Here is a 20,994-nt window from a genome sequence, read left to right on the forward strand (position 1 = left end):
GTCGCAGTTGTCTAGTTTCTGCCTGATTAATGCTAGGCCACCGTGGATTGTTTCATATCTATCAGTATTAATTTGGGATAATATAAAAACGCATCTCGATCTATTGCCATATACTCTTGCCGCTGTTTAATTTAATCGGTATATCCTATTTTTGTAATTACACAAGACCCTCATATTTTTCATGGGTTCATATGACTAGATTAAGGTGTTGTCCCCACATTTAAATTATACTTTTTCTGGGTTTTTCTTTATCTGAAGGTTACTATAACCCAGAAGGCCTGTTTGCCAAAGGATTTAGAGTATTTTTGTAAATCATATATAAACAGACTCGAGCACGAATACATTGTCTCAATAAAATTATTATTTCTATAGCAGAAGGCGCTCCCAGTCTTCTTTGCTATTTAATCCGGTTCTCACAGTGTTGAAGCGGGACATGAAGAATTGTTCCAGTTTTTTTCTTTTAAGGTCTATGTCGCCACCTCTTAGGTTCATTTGGATACTTTCCACGCCACACCAGGCAATATCCTTAATTGTGTGGTTGGCCTCCTGCCAATGTTCAGTTAAGGGGGCTCCTCGCTTCTTGGTACGAATCGCTGATTTGTGTTCAGTTATTCGTAGTCGTATTTCACGACTGGTTTCTCCTACATATATTAAGTTGCATGGGCATCTAATCAAATAGATGAGGTTTTTCGACCTGCAGTTGATAAATGAGTTTATCTTGTGTTTTGTCTTATTGTGTTCTATGCAGTCTCCCTTAATGATGTTTTCGCAGTTGCAGCAGTTTCCACAAGGAAAAGTTCCAGTGGGGAGAGGTGCATTATTAATGCTTAATTGTGTAGTGTTTGGTACCTCTCTATAAGTGTGAACCAAGCTTTTCTTTATGGTTGGGTTGCGTCTAAACGCAAACATCGGTTTGGCTACTCTCTCTTTATTTGGTTTGTTTATCAGCTTCCAATTGCGATTTATTATATTTTTAATTTTGTTGCTGATACTGCTGTAGTTAGTCACAAAGACTAAGCGTTTTTCTTCTTGTGCATTGTCTTTCTTTGAGAAAAGATTCTCCCTGTTATAATATTTCGCTCGCTTGTGGGCATGTTTGATCATGCGCTTAGGGTATCCTCTTTCAACAAATTTTTTAGTTAACACAGCTGCATGTTTTTCAAAGTCCTTCATATTGCTGCAGTTACGTTTTAGTCTTAAAAATTGCCCGAAGGGAATGTTGTCCTTCTGGCAAGGCGGATGGTGGCTGGAGTAGTGGAGCATGGTGTTCCTGTCCGTCTTTTTTGTAAAAAGCTCCACTTGGAGTTTGTTGTCTTCATGTTTAATAATGATGTCAAGGAATTCGCATTTATGAGCATCATAATTCGCTGTAAACTTCAAATTGGGGTCTCCCAAGTTTAACCACAAAATACATTCTTTAAGGGTATCCTGAGATCCTGACCAGATAAAAAAGACATCATCAATATATCTAGACCACTCTGATATATTTTCATAAAAGGGGGCTGTGGGGTTAAAAATATGAATGTTTTCAAATTGAGATACATAAAGACAGGCCAAGCTTGGAGCGCAGGTGGCTCCCATACTGGTCCCCTTTATTTGTTTATAATATTCCTTATTAAAAATAAAGATATTATTTTTCAAAACGAGGCTGACACAATCAATGATAAATGTTTCTTGTGAGTTGAAATCCCTGTCTATTGGGCAGAGAAGTTCCTTAATCATATTTATTGTGCTATCTTGAGGTATGTTTGTGTACAGTGCCTCAATATCGAGGGTCACTAGATACTGGGTCTCTGGGTTGAATGGTAATTGCTCTACCTTTTGGATTATTGCTCCTGTATCTTTGATATACGCCTGTTGTTTTGTCACGTACGGTTGTAGGAAGACATCCGCGTATTTACTGAGAGGCTCAGTCAATGAGCCGATGCTTGCCACAATGGGCCTCATCGGAGGGTCAAGGATATTTTTATGGACTTTGGGTAGTCCGTACAGGGCAGGAGTGGTTGGGTTACTATTCCATAAAAATCTGTACTCTTCCTCACAAATGGCAGAATCTTCCTTTGCTAGGTCTAGTGTACGTTTGATCACATCTTTTAAATGGATCCAATCTTGCCTACTCACTTTTTGATAGTGGTCCTTATTTTCAAGCATTAGAGTCATTTTATCATTATATTGGGCAGTATTCATAATTACGATACTCCCGCCTTTATCGGCAGGTTTAATGGTTATTTTAGGGCAGTTTTCCAGATGTTTAAGAGCCTCTTTCTCATCTTTGCTTAAGTTAAATTGAAGCCAGTTTTTCTGATCTAAGAGATCCATTACACTTTTTTCTACAATCCTTTCAAAGGCCTCTACGTCTTTATTTGTTTGGCCAATGTGAGGAGTCCATGTTGATTTTGGTTTAAGACCAGATTTATTGGAGGATGGAGCTCTCTCTTTTCCCTCAAAGAATGTTTGCAACCGGATTTTTCTAAAAAAGTTTTGTAAATCTCTTTCCAAATTGAATCTATCTATTGGACATGCTATGGCAAAGCCTAGACCCTTTTCTAAAAGTTTAGTTTGTGTTTCCGTGAGGGTAGTTTCAGATAGATTGATAATAGGGGCTTTAGTTACTTGTTCCATGTTTTCTGACTCCTGGTATAGGGGCGTTGATATGGTTGAGGTTGAGGGGCATAGCTCCCTCTCCCTCTGCCTCTCCCTCTCTGTTGTCCGTAGGATTGGCGCTGTGCTAAAAAAGGAAGTGTATCTTTTGTATTGCCTGATGCTCCTTCTCTATCTCTGTTAGTGGTTCTGCTGTCCTCCTGATTCTCTGCCTCAGAATCCGTGCTAGAGTAAGACGTATCGAAAAATCTTACTTTTTTATTTTTTTGGAAATTTTGATTTTGATTTTGCTGCCACGGTCTACGATTAGCAAAGGACTCTCTCGGGCGGTCGTAAAAATCTTTTTGAAGATAGGGATATACATGTTCCGGATTGTATTTATCAACATCTTTCGCAAATTTATTGCTTTTTTTATTGAATAGGTAGTCCCTGTAGCTATTAACATCGTTCTGAATATCGTCTAATTTTTTCCGGGCGTCATCTAAGGCTGTGCTGTCAGAGAGTTTTTGCTCTAGATCTTTTATTTCTTGCCTTTCCATGACTAGGATGTCTGTAGCTGTTTCTATAATTAAAAGCATCCAGTCACGGCTGCACCTGTTGGCCACAAGGGTCCAATTCTCTATGAATTTTTGATTATTGATGAATATGCCGGGTTCGTTGTTCACTTGGAGGCCTTTGGGAATTATACCTCTTTTACAATAATCGATAAGAAAATCTGAGTGTAGCTCAGTTCTTATCGTTTTCTTTTTGGCATTCCAAAGATTGCGCCACTCATCTTCATTTGTGTTATCTATTCTGACGGTGGAGATATTTTTAACCGTCCCATTGATAATTTTGTTAAATTGTTCTTCATTATAGCTAAGGGTTTTTATACCTTCCATAATGACTGTGGGGTATGATTACCCAGAGGTTAAAAACACAACCTCCCCGGTTAACAAACCGTGAATACAATACAAAGCAGAAAGGGAGGTCTCCTCTCAGAACCAATCCAGGGACGAGGAGTGAAGGGAACAGAAGAAAACAAGGAAGTCCCTCTTGTTAACTCAAGAAAAGGGGATAGGACTTGCTTCTATAATGCCACTATAGCTCACGAGATCTTAACAATTGAAGCCACTCATAACAGTTTGTAACAAATTATAAAAATCAACAATTCAAATAAGATATCTTAATCATTTATTAAAAGAATTTTTTACAATGTTAAACATCAGATAACTGTGCCACAAAAAAATATTAAAAAAGAGTGTCAGCATCATGCAAAAATGATGTACATCTCTCAGGTATATACAATACAAAATTTAAAAACAGCAATTTTAAAAAAACAAGTTGTCGACGCAGCGTTTCGGTTCTTAAGTTGACACCTTCATCAGGACAGGGTTCTATGCAATAGAGAAACAACGAATTAACACCACATATTTCTTTTACAGTTCACAAACTTCGTATATCTACCAACCCATTGCTATTTTTTGCAGCTTATCTAGTTCTTAATTACCATCATCTGTTATTATAGCAAAGGGGCAATTTTCTCTCAAATATATTTCGTTTCTTATGAGCAGATAGTTTTTTTTAGGACATCTTTAGGACAACAATCAAAAAACAAAGTGACACAAACAACCGTGGCTACTAGATCTCATGAGCTACATGGACAGGTCTCATAGTGGGTGCTCCATGAAACATTAGGTATCTAATGGCAATGCAAGAGAGGAAATAATTTAAGTCTATTCTAACTGCCGAGATGAATATGCAGCTAAAGGTGTTCTATGAACTTACTTTTTATTAAAAAAACGGACTCGAGTTGTCTTCCTCTAGTTTAATTTGAAGGAGACAATTCTTGGTTCATGGCAGAACATCACATGAAATTCAAATGAATTATGACAGTTGAAAAAAGGGGTCTCCTTATATCTGAAAACACATAAGACCTTCCATTAGAAAAATAGGTGCACATTTCAGTTTGATGCCAGTATGTGTGCATGACCCATTATGTAAGAGAATTACCTTAATACTTTAAAGGAGTTTTCATTCAATGGAGGAAAAAGGAGCCACCGGTATAAAGGACAGTTTTTTTCAAAGGCTACCTTTGGGGAATTAAAAAAACAGGGAATTCGAATTAGGTCCCTAGGTAGTATAGTACTATAAAGATTTACCACTTCAACAATCAATTGTAAAACTCACCCCTTTCAATGAGGTACCAACGAGAAATGAAGCACGTGACTGGATGGCGTCAGGCTATTTTCGTTTTGGAGGGATTAATTCCTTATCAGTATTCTTGGGGGTTTTTTTCACATTCACCACCCTAAAAACATATGCAGTAATGAGGCGTTTATCTATCAGCCGCTACATTCGAGTATTTAAATCATTAACAGAATCTATGGTCAACTATCTGGATCTATGGTCAGTTTGTCATTCTCTATGCTGAATGAAATTAGTGTTATAAAATTATTAAAAAGAAACCGGTCCTAACCTAACAATATCGGGGTTCTTTTAAATCACGGTGTTTATGCGTGTGTGATCGCTTATATCAGAGATACGCTATTAGTTATTTAAATTTGGGGTTTTGATTCAACATTCTTAGTATATTATTAAGCACATCTTCGTGCTTCCTTTATTAAATTACTCGTCGGTGTGGATAGTCTAACTGCCTAAATTTAAAGTGCAAATACTGGGTGCAATACTACCCACTATTGAAAATAAGCTGTTATCAGTTTGTCGGGCCATCAGTCAGGACGGCACCCTTCCCTCCTTAAATACAGCGGAAAATAATCTACGGTATCTAATTTCTCTTGACAGCGGTTCACGCTTACCTTGCGTCCGGGATTCGGCCTCCTTGCTCCTTTTTACCTCCAGAATCATCGGGTTGTCGTTCCCTATGCGAGCACCTATGTTTATTTAAAGGGTAAAATTTCGCGCCATAATCTACAAGCCTCGCGGGATCATGAATATTATTTACGTGTCATTGGGTGCGACGTCATTTAATGGACTACTGGAGTAGTTTTTTATTAAATGTGACCATTTTTTTATTGCAATGCGTCCTTTTTGAGGTCCTACACTGGTAGTTTGTTATTAGTTCCAGTTTTCTTCTGTTAAATTATATACTTGTCGTTATACGTGTTATTCGATACGACGACGTATATTGGACTACCGGAGTAGTTCTTTGACAAATGTGTCCTTTTTTTATTGCAATGCGACCTTTTTGCGGAACTACAATGGTAGTTTGTTTGTTAGTTCCAGCATTATTCTGATTAAAAAAATGTGACTATGTTTAGTGGACTACTGGGGTAGTTTCTCAATCTAATGCGACTTTTTATTCCGACTTGTCGCAGTTGTCTAGTTTCTGCCTGATTAATGCTAGGCCACCGTGGATTGTTTCATATCTATCAGTATTAATTTGGGATAATATAAAAACGCATCTCGATCTATTGCCATATACTCTTGCCGCTGTTTAATTTAATCGGTATATCCTATTTTTGTAATTACACAAGACCCTCATATTTTTCATGGGTTCATATGACTAGATTAAGGTGTTGTCCCCACATTTAAATTATACTTTTTCTGGGTTTTTCTTTATCTGAAGGTTACTATAACCCAGAAGGCCTGTTTGCCAAAGGATTTAGAGTATTTTTGTAAATCATATATAAACAGACTCGAGCACGAATACATTGTCTCAATAAAATTATTATTTCTATAGCAGAAGGCGCTCCCAGTCTTCTTTGCTATTTAATCCGGTTCTCACAGTGTTGAAGCGGGACATGAAGAATTGTTCCCGTTTTTTTCTTTTAAGGTCTATGTCGCCACCTCTTAGGTTCATTTGGATACTTTCCACGCCACACCAGGCAATATCCTTAATTGTGTGGTTGGCCTCCTGCCAATGTTCAGTTAAGGGGGCTCCTCGCTTCTTGGTACGAATCGCTGATTTGTGTTCAGTTATTTGTAGTCGTATTTCACGACTGGTTTCTCCTACATATATTAAGTTGCATGGGCATCTAATCAAATAGATGAGGTTTTTCGACCTGCAGTTGATAAATGAGTTTATCTTGTGTTTTGTCTTATTGTGTTCTATGCAGTCTCCCTTAATGATGTTTTCGCAGTTGCAGCAGTTTCCACAAGGAAAAGTTCCAGTGGGGAGAGGTGCATTATTAATGCTTAATTGTGTAGTGTTTGGTACCTCTCTATAAGTGTGAACCAAGCTTTTCTTTATGGTTGGGTTGCGTCTAAACGCAAACATCGGTTTGGCTACTCTCTCTTTATTTGGTTTGTTTATCAGCTTCCAATTGCGATTTATTATATTTTTAATTTTGTTGCTGATACTGCTGTAGTTAGTCACAAAGACTAAGCGTTTTTCTTCTTGTGCATTGTCTTTCTTTGAGAAAAGATTCTCCCTGTTATAATATTTCGCTCGCTTGTGGGCATGTTTGATCATGCGCTTAGGGTATCCTCTTTCAACAAATTTTTTAGTTAACACAGCTGCATGTTTTTCAAAGTCCTTCATATTGCTGCAGTTACGTTTTAGTCTTAAAAATTGCCCGAAGGGAATGTTGTCCTTCTGGCAAGGCGGATGGTGGCTGGAGTAGTGGAGCATGGTGTTCCTGTCCGTCTTTTTTGTAAAAAGCTCCACTTGGAGTTTGTTGTCTTCATGTTTAATAATGATGTCAAGGAATTCGCATTTATGAGCATCATAATTCGCTGTAAACTTCAAATTGGGGTCTCCCAAGTTTAACCACAAAATAAATTCTTTAAGGGTATCCTGAGATCCTGACCAGATAAAAAAGACATCATCAATATATCTAGACCACTCTGATATATTTTCATAAAAGGGGGCTGTGGGGTTAAAAATATGAATGTTTTCAAATTGAGATACATAAAGACAGGCCAAGCTTGGAGCGCAGGTGGCTCCCATACTGGTCCCCTTTATTTGTTTATAATATTCCTTATTAAAAATAAAGATATTATTTTTCAAAACGAGGCTGACACAATCAATGATAAATGTTTCTTGTGAGTTGAAATCCCTGTCTATTGGGCAGAGAAGTTCCTTAATCATATTTATTGTGCTATCTTGAGGTATGTTTGTGTACAGTGCCTCAATATCGAGGGTCACTAGATACTGGGTCTCTGGGTTGAATGGTAATTGCTCTACCTTTTGGATTATTGCTCCTGTATCTTTGATATACGCCTGTTGTTTTGTCACGTACGGTTGTAGGAAGACATCCGCGTATTTACTGAGAGGCTCAGTCAATGAGCCGATGCTTGCCACAATGGGCCTCATCGGAGGGTCAAGGATATTTTTATGGACTTTGGGTAGTCCGTACAGGGCAGGAGTGGTTGGGTTACTATTCCATAAAAATCTGTACTCTTCCTCACAAATGGCAGAATCTTCCTTTGCTAGGTCTAGTGTACGTTTGATCACATCTTTTAAATGGATCCAATCTTGCCTACTCACTTTTTGATAGTGGTCCTTATTTTCAAGCATTAGAGTCATTTTATCATTATATTGGGCAGTATTCATAATTACGATACTCCCGCCTTTATCGGCAGGTTTAATGGTTATTTTAGGGCAGTTTTCCAGATGTTTAAGAGCCTCTTTCTCATCTTTGCTTAAGTTAAATTGAAGCCAGTTTTTCTGATCTAAGAGATCCATTACACTTTTTTCTACAATCCTTTCAAAGGCCTCTACGTCTTTATTTGTTTGGCCAATGTGAGGAGTCCATGTTGATTTTGGTTTAAGACCAGATTTATTGGAGGATGGAGCTCTCTCTTTTCCCTCAAAGAATGTTTGCAACCGGATTTTTCTAAAAAAGTTTTGTAAATCTCTTTCCAAATTGAATCTATCTATTGGACATGCTATGGCAAAGCCTAGACCCTTTTCTAAAAGTTTAGTTTGTGTTTCCGTGAGGGTAGTTTCAGATAGATTGATAATAGGGGCTTTAGTTACTTGTTCCATGTTTTCTGACTCCTGGTATAGGGGCGTTGATATGGTTGAGGTTGAGGGGCATAGCTCCCTCTCCCTCTGCCTCTCCCTCTCTGTTGTCCGTAGGATTGGCGCTGTGCTAAAAAAGGAAGTGTATCTTTTGTATTGCCTGATGCTCCTTCTCTATCTCTGTTAGTGGTTCTGCTGTCCTCCTGATTCTCTGCCTCAGAATCCGTGCTAGAGTAAGACGTATCGAAAAATCTTACTTTTTTATTTTTTTGGAAATTTTGATTTTGATTTTGCTGCCACGGTCTACGATTAGCAAAGGACTCTCTCGGGCGGTCGTAAAAATCTTTTTGAAGATAGGGATATACATGTTCCGGATTGTATTTATCAACATCTTTCGCAAATTTATTGCTTTTTTTATTGAATAGGTAGTCCCTGTAGCTATTAACATCGTTCTGAATATCGTCTAATTTTTTCCGGGCGTCATCTAAGGCTGTGCTGTCAGAGAGTTTTTGCTCTAGATCTTTTATTTCTTGCCTTTCCATGACTAGGATGTCTGTAGCTGTTTCTATAATTAAAAGCATCCAGTCACGGCTGCACCTGTTGGCAACAAGGGTCCAATTCTCTATGAATTTTTGATTATTGATGAATATGCCGGGTTCGTTGTTCACTTGGAGGCCTTTGGGAATTATACCTCTTTTACAATAATCGATAAGAAAATCTGAGTGTAGCTCAGTTCTTATCGTTTTCTTTTTGGCATTCCAAAGATTGCGCCACTCATCTTCATTTGTGTTATCTATTCTGACGGTGGAGATATTTTTAACCGTCCCATTGATAATTTTGTTAAATTGTTCTTCATTATAGCTAAGGGTTTTTATACCTTCCATAATGACTGTGGGGTATGATTACCCAGAGGTTAAAAACACAACCTCCCCGGTTAACAAACCGTGAATACAATACAAAGCAGAAAGGGAGGTCTCCTCTCAGAACCAATCCAGGGACGAGGAGTGAAGGGAACAGAAGAAAACAAGGAAGTCCCTCTTGTTAACTCAAGAAAAGGGGATAGGACTTGCTTCTATAATGCCACTATAGCTCACGAGATCTTAACAATTGAAGCCACTCATAACAGTTTGTAACAAATTATAAAAATCAACAATTCAAATAAGATATCTTAATCATTTATTAAAAGAATTTTTTACAATGTTAAACATCAGATAACTGTGCCACAAAAAAATATTAAAAAAGAGTGTCAGCATCATGCAAAAATGATGTACATCTCTCAGGTATATACAATACAAAATTTAAAAACAGCAATTTTAAAAAAACAAGTTGTCGACGCAGCGTTTCGGTTCTTAAGTTGACACCTTCATCAGGACAGGGTTCTATGCAATAGAGAAACAACGAATTAACACCACATATTTCTTTTACAGTTCACAAACTTCGTATATCTACCAACCCATTGCTATTTTTTGCAGCTTATCTAGTTCTTAATTACCATCATCTGTTATTATAGCAAAGGGGCAATTTTCTCTCAAATATATTTCGTTTCTTATGAGCAGATAGTTTTTTTTAGGACATCTTTAGGACAACAATCAAAAAACAAAGTGACACAAACAACCGTGGCTACTAGATCTCATGAGCTACATGGACAGGTCTCATAGTGGGTGCTCCATGAAACATTAGGTATCTAATGGCAATGCAAGAGAGGAAATAATTTAAGTCTATTCTAACTGCCGAGATGAATATGCAGCTAAAGGTGTTCTATGAACTTACTTTTTATTAAAAAAACGGACTCGAGTTGTCTTCCTCTAGTTTAATTTGAAGGAGACAATTCTTGGTTCATGGCAGAACATCACATGAAATTCAAATGAATTATGACAGTTGAAAAAAGGGGTCTCCTTATATCTGAAAACACATAAGACCTTCCATTAGAAAAATAGGTGCACATTTCAGTTTGATGCCAGTATGTGTGCATGACCCATTATGTAAGAGAATTACCTTAATACTTTAAAGGAGTTTTCATTCAATGGAGGAAAAAGGAGCCACCGGTATAAAGGACAGTTTTTTTCAAAGGCTACCTTTGGGGAATTAAAAAAACAGGGAATTCGAATTAGGTCCCTAGGTAGTATAGTACTATAAAGATTTACCACTTCAACAATCAATTGTAAAACTCACCCCTTTCAATGAGGTACCAACGAGAAATGAAGCACGTGACTGGATGGCGTCAGGCTATTTTCGTTTTGGAGGGATTAATTCCTTATCAGTATTCTTGGGGGTTTTTTTCACATTCACCACCCTAAAAACATATGCAGTAATGAGGCGTTTATCTATCAGCCGCTACATTCGAGTATTTAAATCATTAACAGAATCTATGGTCAACTATCTGGATCTATGGTCAGTTTGTCATTCTCTATGCTGAATTAAATTAGTGTTATAAAATTATTAAAAAGAAACCGGTCCTAACCTAACAATATCGGGGTTCTTTTAAATCACGGTGTTTATGCGTGTGTGATCGCTTATATCAGAGATACGCTATTAGTTATTTAAATTTGGGGTTTTGATTCAACATTCTTAGTCCATTATTAAGCACATCTTCGTGCTTCCTTTATTAAATTACTCGTCGGTGTGGATAGTCTAACTGCCTAAATTTAAAGTGCAAATACTGGGTGCAATACTACCCACTATTGAAAATAAGCTGTTATCAGTTTGTCGGGCCATCAGTCAGGACGGCACCCTTCCCTCCTTAAATACAGCGGGAAATAATCTACGGTATCTAATTTCTCTTGACAGCGGTTCACGCTTACCTTGCGTCCGGGATTCGGCCTCCTTGCTCCTTTTTACCTCCAGAATCATCGGGTTGTCGTTCCCTATGCGAGCACCTATGTTTATTTAAAGGGTAAAATTTCGCGCCATAATCTACAAGCCTCGCGGGATCATGAATATTATTTACGTGTCATTGGGTGCGACGTCATTTAATGGACTACTGGAGTAGTTTTTTATTAAATGTGACCATTTTTTTATTGCAATGCGTCCTTTTTGAGGTCCTACACTGGTAGTTTGTTATTAGTTCCAGTTTTCTTCTGTTAAATTATATACTTGTCGTTATACGTGTTATTCGATACGACGACGTATATTGGACTACCGGAGTAGTTCTTTGACAAATGTGTCCTTTTTTTATTGCAATGCGACCTTTTTGCGGAACTACAATGGTAGTTTGTTTGTTAGTTCCAGCATTATTCTGATTAAAAAAATGTGACTATGTTTAGTGGACTACTGGGGTAGTTTCTCAATCTAATGCGACTTTTTATTCCGACTTGTCGCAGTTGTCTAGTTTCTGCCTGATTAATGCTAGGCCACCGTGGATTGTTTCATATCTATCAGTATTAATTTGGGATAATATAAAAACGCATCTCGATCTATTGCCATATACTCTTGCCGCTGTTTAATTTAATCGGTATATCCTATTTCGTAATTACACAAGACCCTCATATTTTTCATGGGTTCATATGACTAGATTAAGGTGTTGTCCCCACATTTAAATTATACTTTTTCTGGGTTTTTCTTTATCTGAAGGTTACTATAACCCAGAAGGCCTGTTTGCCAAAGGATTTAGAGTATTTTTGTAAATCATATATAAACAGACTCGAGCACGAATACATTGTCTCAATAAAATTATTATTTCTATAGCAGAAGGCGCTCCCAGTCTTCTTTGCTATTTAATCCGGTTCTCACAGTGTTGAAGCGGGACATGAAGAATTGTTCCCGTTTTTTTCTTTTAAGGTCTATGTCGCCACCTCTTAGGTTCATTTGGATACTTTCCACGCCACACCAGGCAATATCCTTAATTGTGTGGTTGGCCTCCTGCCAATGTTCAGTTAAGGGGGCTCCTCGCTTCTTGGTACGAATCGCTGATTTGTGTTCAGTTATTCGTAGTCGTATTTCACGACTGGTTTCTCCTACATATATTAAGTTGCATGGGCATCTAATCAAATAGATGAGGTTTTTCGACCTGCAGTTGATAAATGAGTTTATCTTGTGTTTTGTCTTATTGTGTTCTATGCAGTCTCCCTTAATGATGTTTTCGCAGTTGCAGCAGTTTCCACAAGGAAAAGTTCCAGTGGGGAGAGGTGCATTATTAATGCTTAATTGTGTAGTGTTTGGTACCTCTCTATAAGTGTGAACCAAGCTTTTCTTTATGGTTGGGTTGCGTCTAAACGCAAACATCGGTTTGGCTACTCTCTCTTTATTTGGTTTGTTTATCAGCTTCCAATTGCGATTTATTATATTTTTAATTTTGTTGCTGATACTGCTGTAGTTAGTCACAAAGACTAAGCGTTTTTCTTCTTGTGCATTGTCTTTCTTTGAGAAAAGATTCTCCCTGTTATAATATTTCGCTCGCTTGTGGGCATGTTTGATCATGCGCTTAGGGTATCCTCTTTCAACAAATTTTTTAGTTAACACAGCTGCATGTTTTTCAAAGTCCTTCATATTGCTGCAGTTACGTTTTAGTCTTAAAAATTGCCCGAAGGGAATGTTGTCCTTCTGGCAAGGCGGATGGTGGCTGGAGTAGTGGAGCATGGTGTTCCTGTCCGTCTTTTTTGTAAAAAGCTCCACTTGGAGTTTGTTGTCTTCATGTTTAATAATGATGTCAAGGAATTCGCATTTATGAGCATCATAATTCGCTGTAAACTTCAAATTGGGGTCTCCCAAGTTTAACCACAAAATAAATTCTTTAAGGGTATCCTGAGATCCTGACCAGATAAAAAAGACATCATCAATATATCTAGACCACTCTGATATATTTTCATAAAAGGGGGCTGTGGGGTTAAAAATATGAATGTTTTCAAATTGAGATACATAAAGACAGGCCAAGCTTGGAGCGCAGGTGGCTCCCATACTGGTCCCCTTTATTTGTTTATAATATTCCTTATTAAAAATAAAGATATTATTTTTCAAAACGAGGCTGACACAATCAATGATAAATGTTTCTTGTGAGTTGAAATCCCTGTCTATTGGGCAGAGAAGTTCCTTAATCATATTTATTGTGCTATCTTGAGGTATGTTTGTGTACAGTGCCTCAATATCGAGGGTCACTAGATACTGGGTCTCTGGGTTGAATGGTAATTGCTCTACCTTTTGGATTATTGCTCCTGTATCTTTGATATACGCCTGTTGTTTTGTCACGTACGGTTGTAGGAAGACATCCGCGTATTTACTGAGAGGCTCAGTCAATGAGCCGATGCTTGCCACAATGGGCCTCATCGGAGGGTCAAGGATATTTTTATGGACTTTGGGTAGTCCGTACAGGGCAGGAGTGGTTGGGTTACTATTCCATAAAAATCTGTACTCTTCCTCACAAATGGCAGAATCTTCCTTTGCTAGGTCTAGTGTACGTTTGATCACATCTTTTAAATGGATCCAATCTTGCCTACTCACTTTTTGATAGTGGTCCTTATTTTCAAGCATTAGAGTCATTTTATCATTATATTGGGCAGTATTCATAATTACGATACTCCCGCCTTTATCGGCAGGTTTAATGGTTATTTTAGGGCAGTTTTCCAGATGTTTAAGAGCCTCTTTCTCATCTTTGCTTAAGTTAAATTGAAGCCAGTTTTTCTGATCTAAGAGATCCATTACACTTTTTTCTACAATCCTTTCAAAGGCCTCTACGTCTTTATTTGTTTGGCCAATGTGAGGAGTCCATGTTGATTTTGGTTTAAGACCAGATTTATTGGAGGATGGAGCTCTCTCTTTTCCCTCAAAGAATGTTTGCAACCGGATTTTTCTAAAAAAGTTTTGTAAATCTCTTTCCAAATTGAATCTATCTATTGGACATGCTATGGCAAAGCCTAGACCCTTTTCTAAAAGTTTAGTTTGTGTTTCCGTGAGGGTAGTTTCAGATAGATTGATAATAGGGGCTTTAGTTACTTGTTCCATGTTTTCTGACTCCTGGTATAGGGGCGTTGATATGGTTGAGGTTGAGGGGCATAGCTCCCTCTCCCTCTGCCTCTCCCTCTCTGTTGTCCGTAGGATTGGCGCTGTGCTAAAAAAAGGAAGTGTATCTTTTGTATTGCCTGATGCTCCTTCTCTATCTCTGTTAGTGGTTCTGCTGTCCTCCTGATTCTCTGCCTCAGAATCCGTGCTAGAGTAAGATAAAGTAAAATGGCCAAAAAGATCGTCAGCCTCAGGGGCATTAAAAGCTCTTCATTGGCTTCCCATTGTAAAAAGGATCCTGTTCAAGGTTTTGATTATAACATTTCGAGCAATGCACAAAACAGGACCATTATATCTACAGAAAAAATTCAAGAGATACTGCCCAACCAGAAACCTACGATCATCAAATTCCAATACTCTGGTGATTCCTAGGTTTCGTTTAAAAACCCGTGGAGGAAAGTCCCTGGCAGTACTGGGTGCAAAGGCTTGGAATACTCTGCCTCTTGCCCTGAGAACTCTGGATAAAGAAACAGAGTTCCGCAAAGAATTAAAAACGTGGATATTTAAACTGCAAGATAGCATGGCCAGAACTCTAGTTTGATGCTTGCCTCTGTTTTTGGTCCAACTCTGAGTCAATTTGTCATCTGGTAATTTGCCGGAGGTAGCGCCTAGATGCTCCATTGGAGCGATTGCTGCGCGATATAAATAAAATTTTACATTACATTACATTACATTACAAGACGTATCGAAAAATCTTACTTTTTTATTTTTTTGGAAATTTTGATTTTGATTTTGCTGCCACGGTCTACGATTAGCAAAGGACTCTCTCGGGCGGTCGTAAAAATCTTTTTGAAGATAGGGATGTACATGTTCCGGATTGTATTTATCAACATCTTTCGCAAATGTATTGCTTTTTTTATTGAATAGGTAGTCCCTGTAGCTATTAACATCGTTCTGAATATCGTCTAATTTTTTCCGGGCGTCATCTAAGGCTGTGCTGTCAGAGAGTTTTTGCTCTAGATCTTTTATTTCTTGCCTTTCCATGACTAGGATGTCTGTAGCTGTTTCTATAATTAAAAGCATCCAGTCACGGCTGCACCTGTTGGCCACAAGGGTCCAATTCTCTATGAATTTTTGATTATTGATGAATATGCCGGGTTCGTTGTTCACTTGGAGGCCTTTGGGAATTATACCTCTTTTACAATAATCGATAAGAAAATCTGAGTGTAGCTCAGTTCTTATCGTTTTCTTTTTGGCATTCCAAAGATTGCGCCACTCATCTTCATTTGTGTTATCTATTCTGACGGTGGAGATATTTTTAACCGTCCCATTGATAATTTTGTTAAATTGTTCTTCATTATAGCTAAGGGTTTTTATACCTTCCATAATGACTGTGGGGTATGATTACCCAGAGGTTAAAAACACAACCTCCCCGGTTAACAAACCGTGAATACAATACAAAGCAGAAAGGGAGGTCTCCTCTCAGAACCAATCCAGGGACGAGGAGTGAAGGGAACAGAAGAAAACAAGGAAGTCCCTCTTGTTAACTCAAGAAAAGGGGATAGGACTTGCTTCTATAATGCCACTATAGCTCACGAGATCTTAACAATTGAAGCCACTCATAACAGTTTGTAACAAATTATAAAAATCAACAATTCAAATAAGATATCTTAATCATTTATTAAAAGAATTTTTTACAATGTTAAACATCAGATAACTGTGCCACAAAAAAATATTAAAAAAGAGTGTCAGCATCATGCAAAAATGATGTACATCTCTCAGGTATATACAATACAAAATTTAAAAACAGCAATTTTAAAAAAACAAGTTGTCGACGCAGCGTTTCGGTTCTTAAGTTGACACCTTCATCAGGACAGGGTTCTATGCAATAGAGAAACAACGAATTAACACCACATATTTCTTTTACAGTTCACAAACTTCGTATATCTACCAACCCATTGCTATTTTTTGCAGCTTATCTAGTTCTTAATTACCATCATCTGTTATTATAGCAAAGGGGCAATTTTCTCTCAAATATATTTCGTTTCTTATGAGCAGATAGTTTTTTTTAGGACATCTTTAGGACAACAATCAAAAAACAAAGTGACACAAACAACCGTGGCTACTAGATCTCATGAGCTACATGGACAGGTCTCATAGTGGGTGCTCCATGAAACATTAGGTATCTAATGGCAATGCAAGAGAGGAAATAATTTAAGTCTATTCTAACTGCCGAGATGAATATGCAGCTAAAGGTGTTCTATGAACTTACTTTTTATTAAAAAAACGGACTCGAGTTGTCTTCCTCTAGTTTAATTTGAAGGAGACAATTCTTGGTTCATGGCAGAACATCACATGAAATTCAAATGAATTATGACAGTTGAAAAAAGGGGTCTCCTTATATCTGAAAACACATAAGACCTTCCATTAGAAAAATAGGTGCACATTTCAGTTTGATGCCAGTATGTGTGCATGACCCATTATGTAAGAGAATTACCTTAATACTTTAAAGGAGTTTTCATTCAATGGAGGAAAAAGGAGCCACCGGTATAAAGGACAGTTTTTTTCAAAGGCTACCTTTGGGGAATTAAAAAAACAGGGAATTCGAATTAGGTCCCTAGGTAGTATAGTACTATAAAGATTTACCACTTCAACAATCAATTGTAAAACTCACCCCTTTCAATGAGGTACCAACGAGAAATGAAGCACGTGACTGGATGGCGTCAGGCTATTTTCGTTTTGGAGGGATTAATTCCTTATCAGTATTCTTGGGGGTTTTTTTCACATTCACCACCCTAAAAACATATGCAGTAATGAGGCGTTTATCTATCAGCCGCTACATTCGAGTATTTAAATCATTAACAGAATCTATGGTCAACTATCTGGATCTATGGTCAGTTTGTCATTCTCTATGCTGAATGAAATTAGTGTTATAAAATTATTAAAAAGAAACCGGTCCTAACCTAACAATATCGGGGTTCTTTTAAATCACGGTGTTTATGCGTGTGTGATCGCTTATATCAGAGATACGCTATTAGTTATTTAAATTTGGGGTTTTGATTCAACATTCTTAGTCCATTATTAAGCACATCTTCGTGCTTCCTTTATTAAATTACTCGTCGGTGTGGATAGTCTAACTGCCTAAATTTAAAGTGCAAATACTGGGTGCAATACTACCCACTATTGAAAATAAGCTGTTATCAGTTTGTCGGGCCATCAGTCAGGACGGCACCCTTCCCTCCTTAAATACAGCGGGAAATAATCTACGGTATCTAATTTCTCTTGACAGCGGTTCACGCTTACCTTGCGTCCGGGATTCGGCCTCCTTGCTCCTTTTTACCTCCAGAATCATCGGGTTGTCGTTCCCTATGCGAGCACCTATGTTTATTTAAAGGGTAAAATTTCGCGCCATAATCTACAAGCCTCGCGGGATCATGAATATTATTTACGTGTCATTGGGTGCGACGTCATTTAATGGACTACTTGAGTAGTTTTTTATTAAATGTGACCATTTTTTTATTGCAATGCGTCCTTTTTGAGGTCCTACACTGGTAGTTTGTTATTAGTTCCAGTTTTCTTCTGTTAAATTATATACTTGTCGTTATACGTGTTATTCGATACGACGACGTATATTGGACTACCGGAGTAGTTCTTTGACAAATGTGTCCTTTTTTTATTGCAATGCGACCTTTTTGCGGAACTACAATGGTAGTTTGTTTGTTAGTTCCAGCATTATTCTAATTAAAAAAATGTGACTATGTTTAGTGGACTACTGGGGTAGTTTCTCAATCTAATGCGACTTTTTATTCCGACTTGTCGCAGTTGTCTAGTTTCTGCCTGATTAATGCTAGGCCACCGTGGATTGTTTCATATCTATCAGTATTAATTTGGGATAATATAAAAACGCATCTCGATCTATTGCCATATACTCTTGCCGCTGTTTAATTTAATCGGTATATCCTATTTTTGTAATTACACAAGACCCTCATATTTTTCATGGGTTCATATGACTAGATTAAGGTGTTGTCCCCACATTTAAATTATACTTTTTCTGGGTTTTTCTTTATCTGAAGGTTACTATAACCCAGAAGGCCTGTTTGCCAAAGGATTTAGAGTATTTTTGTAAATCATATATAAACAGACTCGAGCACGAATACATTGTCTCAATAAAATTATTATTTCTATAGCAGAAGGCGCTCCCAGTCTTCTTTGCTATTTAATCCGGTTCTCACAGTGTTGAAGCGGGACATGAAGAATTGTTCCCGTTTTTTTCTTTTAAGGTCTATGTCGCCACCTCTTAGGTTCATTTGGATACTTTCCACGCCACACCAGGCAATATCCTTAATTGTGTGGTTGGCCTCCTGCCAATGTTCAGTTAAGGGGGCTCCTCGCTTCTTGGTACGAATCGCTGATTTGTGTTCAGTTATTCGTAGTCGTATTTCACGACTGGTTTCTCCTACATATATTAAGTTGCATGGGCATCTAATCAAATAGATGAGGTTTTTCGACCTGCAGTTGATAAATGAGTTTATCTTGTGTTTTGTCTTATTGTGTTCTATGCAGTCTCCCTTAATGATGTTTTCGCAGTTGCAGCAGTTTCCACAAGGAAAAGTTCCAGTGGGGAGAGGTGCATTATTAATGCTTAATTGTGTAGTGTTTGGTACCTCTCTATAAGTGTGAACCAAGCTTTTCTTTATGGTTGGGTTGCGTCTAAACGCAAACATCGGTTTGGCTACTCTCTCTTTATTTGGTTTGTTTATCAGCTTCCAATTGCGATTTATTATATTTTTAATTTTGTTGCTGATACTGCTGTAGTTAGTCACAAAGACTAAGCGTTTTTCTTCTTGTGCATTGTCTTTCTTTGAGAAAAGATTCTCCCTGTTATAATATTTCGCTCGCTTGTGGGCATGTTTGATCATGCGCTTAGGGTATCCTCTTTCAACAAATTTTTTAGTTAACACAGCTGCATGTTTTTCAAAGTCCTTCATATTGCTGCAGTTACGTTTTAGTCTTAAAAATTGCCCGAAGGGAATGTTGTCCTTCTGGCAAGGCGGATGGTGGCTGGAGTAGTGGAGCATGGTGTTCCTGTCCGTCTTTTTTGTAAAAAGCTCCACTTGGAGTTTGTTGTCTTCATGTTTAATAATGATGTCAAGGAATTCGCATTTATGAGCATCATAATTCGCTGTAAACTTCAAATTGGGGTCTCCCAAGTTTAACCACACAATAAATTCTTTAAGGGTATCCTGAGATCCTGACCAGATAAAAAAGACATCATCAATATATCTAGACCACTCTGATATATTTTCATAAAAGGGGGCTGTGGGGTTAAAAATATGAATGTTTTCAAATTGAGATACATAAAGACAGGCCAAGCTTGGAGCGCAGGTGGCTCCCATACTGGTCCCCTTTATTTGTTTATAATATTCCTTATTAAAAATAAAGATATTATTTTTCAAAACGAGGCTGACACAATCAATGATAAATGTTTCTTGTGAGTTGAAATCCCTGTCTATTGGGCAGAGAAGTTCCTTAATCATATTTATTGTGCTATCTTGAGGTATGTTTGTGTACAGTGCCTCGATATCGAGGGTCACGAGATACTGGGTCTCTGGGTTGAATGGTAATTGCTCTACCTTTTGGATTATTGCTCCTGTATCTTTGATATACGCCTGTTGTTTTGTCACGTACGGTTGTAGGAAGACATCCGCGTATTTACTGAGAGGCTCAGTCAATGAGCCGATGCTTGCCACAATGGGCCTCATCGGAGGGTCAAGGATATTTTTATGGACTTTGGGTAGTCCGTACAGGGCAGGAGTGGTTGGGTTACTATTCCATAAAAATCTGTACTCTTCCTCACAAATGGCAGAATCTTCCTTTGCTAGGTCTAGTGTACGTTTGATCACATCTTTTAAATGGATCCAATCTTGCCTACTCACTTTTTGATAGTGGTCCTTATTTTCAAGCATTAGAGTCATTTTATCATTATATTGGGCAGTATTCATAATTACGATACTCCCGCCTTTATCGGCAGGTTTAATGGTTATTTTAGGGCAGTTTTCCAGATGTTTAAGAGCCTCTTTCTCATCTTTGCTTAAGTTAAATTGAAGCCAGTTTTTCTGATCTAAGAGATCCATTACACTTTTTTCTACAATCCTTTCAAAGGCCTCTACGTCTTTATTTGTTTGGCCAATGTGAGGAGTCCATGTTGATTTTGGTTTAAGACCAGATTTATTGGAGGATGGAGCTCTCTCTTTTCCCTCAAAGAATGTTTGCAACCGGATTTTTCTAAAAAAGTTTTGTAAATCTCTTTCCAAATTGAATCTATCTATTGGACATGCTATGGCAAAGCCTAGACCCTTTTCTAAAAGTTTAGTTTGTGTTTCCGTGAGGGTAGTTTCAGATAGATTGATAATAGGGGCTTTAGTTACTTGTACCATGTTTTCTGACTCCTGGTATAGGGGGCGTTGATATGGTTGAGGTTGAGGGGCATAGCTCCCTCTCCCTCTGCCTCTCCCTCTCTGTTGTCCGTAGGATTGGCGCTGTGCTAAAAAAGG

Source organism: Lissotriton vulgaris, chromosome 2_1 (assembly GCF_964263255.1).
Source record: "Lissotriton vulgaris chromosome 2_1, aLisVul1.2, whole genome shotgun sequence".
Taxonomy (NCBI): Eukaryota; Metazoa; Chordata; class Amphibia; order Caudata; family Salamandridae; genus Lissotriton; species Lissotriton vulgaris.